Source organism: Corvus brachyrhynchos, unplaced genomic scaffold, assembly GCF_000691975.1.
Source record: "Corvus brachyrhynchos isolate BGI_N302 unplaced genomic scaffold, ASM69197v1 scaffold842, whole genome shotgun sequence".
NCBI lineage: Eukaryota > Metazoa > Chordata > Aves > Passeriformes > Corvidae > Corvus > Corvus brachyrhynchos.
In genome coordinates this window covers 8822-11508 of record NW_008236651.1, presented here as the reverse complement: position 1 = coordinate 11508, position 2687 = coordinate 8822, and positions in this window count along the sequence as shown.

The window sequence follows — 2687 nt, the reverse complement described above, 5'->3', positions numbered from 1 at the left end:
AGAGGTGGTCACAACTTTAAGTGGCTTAAAGAATTGTCCATATTCAAACTGGCCAGCTGATAGGTTCTATCAAGTCCCAGAGGAAGCCGTAAGCACCCCTTAGCAAGGACATCCCTTCTGGGGCTATGCTTGCTATCCTATGACAATGGTGTATGCAGGCACAAGAGGAAAAAATGAGTAATGTTAGATAATAAACCTTCTTGTTGTGCAGAAAGATGGTGGATTTTTTAGAGTCCTGCTCAGCTTCTCCTGAGGTCCTCCGGAGCCGGGGTGCAGCGCCCCAGGGCCTCCCTCTGGGCCCCGGCGTGGGGCTCCTAGCGATGTCCTGGTGTTTTGGACTGGAGCAAAGCTGAACAGTTCCAGGAGAAGAAGAAGAAGCCACAGTCCCAGGAAAAACTTCCTGTCTCAGCTAATGAGCAAGCAGCTAGATAAAAGCAAAGAATTTTAACTCTCCATCTCTCTCCTGAGAAAAAGAGACGAGAGCTGGAGGAAAATCGAGGGTGTTATTTGTGTTTTTGAACACAGGCCGCCGAAAGAATCCCCCTGCCTTCCAGAACTAGCTTAAAGGTACAGGATTCATGTCTGGGCAATAAGTAGACGATAGGGAATACAGTATCATAGAGTCACCCCAGGACAAACTGTTATTCCTTTTCCCATATCTTTGCCTAAAAGTCCCTTAATTTCAAAGTTATAATAATTCAGAGGGAAGGGGGTCATATTCTCCATTGCAAGAGAAATTTCTGCCTCCCTTGGCAGACACCTGTCTTTCAAACCAAGACAAGCCCCCAGTAAGCAGCATACTTCTTGTGACTCTCTATTAGGCCAGTAGATGGGTGCCTCAGTGCCCCTTAATAGAGAGCCAGCCACTATGAGCACTCAATGTTTCTTTTTATGATAACTGCTGTGTGCTACTGGTGCAGGTTCTCCTTAATGGTCTTGCTCGTGGATATCTAGAGCCTTTAAAGCTTCATACCTGGTTTTGGTCTGGATGTTGGAGGGTGGAGGTTGAATTGGAGCCTTGCTTTGGTAGGTCACCAGGGTCCAAGATGTCTCACGCTCAGTGGTATCCATTGTAGGCATATGGTTCCAAAGCCACATATCTATCTGTTTCAGCCCCTCTAATACTGCACAGCCTATTAATTGTCTCTTGTGATTCATCCACCTGCTGCAAGAGGTCGTCAACCTGTGCACACTTTGTGCAGGTACCAGCCTTTTCTCTAGGAGAAGTGTCTGGGCGTCCATAGCAAGCAACCACCTATACTGATGTCTCCTTCCTCACCAGTTCTGTCTGGGTGGAAGCATCAGACTTCTCAGGGGCTGTCTCAGTAGACACACTGGTTTTGGCTCTGAGATGAGTGCCCACTATCATGGCAGCAACCTAAAGCACTTAGTACCTACCTGAGATGTGGACCTGCTTGCAGATTGCAGCATCATCCTCATGCCCTGCCCACACAAACTGCTGCACTACATCCTGTTTGTCCACCCTGGTTGCTCACTCCCTAGAGCCTTTTAAATCTCTCACAGTGCTCCTGGCAACACCCCCTCCTCTCCTGATTGGCTCACGAGAGCTTACGGGTTCTGACAGGGCTCTGGGCTGCTGATCAGGAGTCCCTGAGCTCAGGAACCCCCCTGTACAGCTCGATCTAACACTCACCCCTGGACTTACCTCAGTCACCTCTACTGCTGCTGCTGCCTCCTCGCCAACTGCCCATTCTTTATTAAAGAATAAATTTCCCCTAGATCGTTATCACAGGGATCACCCCATGTGTTTCTACCCCATTCTTCAGGGGATACAATTAGTTTTCTAATCTGTAGAATGCCAAGTGGATTTGATGCCTTAAGGATCTAGAAATAACACATTTTCAAGACAATATTAATATAGGAAGTAATATAAAACCTGGTCTTTAATTGGAGACCTTCAGGGGCAGATATGGAAAAATGCCCACATCACATAGGGCGAATAGAGTTTTACAAGTTTAGCAAATTAGAATAATTGACAAGAATCCCCAATTAGAAACACAAGTGATGAGTTAATTTCCCCCCCTTGGTTCAAACCTTTTACAGAGCCCCCCCCTTTAGATACTAACTAAACTTTTTTATGAGAAAACATCTCGAGAAGCTGGTTTTCGGCCTTGGTTCCCAGAAGCAACAAGATAGGCTAGGATAGGAGCCTGTCGTGGTTTGACATTGGCCAAATGCCAGGCACTCACAAAGGCTGTATGTTCAGAAAAAAAATTAACGAAGGGCTCATGAATTGAGCTGAGGACTGGGAGAAAAACACTTTAAGGGCAAAAGAGGTTCAAATTTAAAGGTATAAAGTAAATTTATTATTAACAGAGTCAGAGGAGGATAATGAGAAAAAAAATAAGTCTTTAAAATACTTTTTTCCCCCCAAGTCCCTCCCTCTTTCCCAGTGACAGTGCAGGGAGATAAGGCATGGGGGGTTTTGGTTAGTTCGTTATTTAAGATCTTTTTCAGTTCACTCAGGGAGAGGAGTCTTTTTTTTTTTTGTGCTGTGAGTCCCTCTGTACTAGTTTGAAAGCAGACCAGTGAGAGACTTGAAATTAGAACTACAATTTAATAGGAAAATTAAAAAAAAAAAATAAATGCAGTAGTACAGAAACACTGACAGAGTCAGGATACGACCTGACACCCTGTCAGGCAGGGGGGGGGTAGCAGTCCGATTA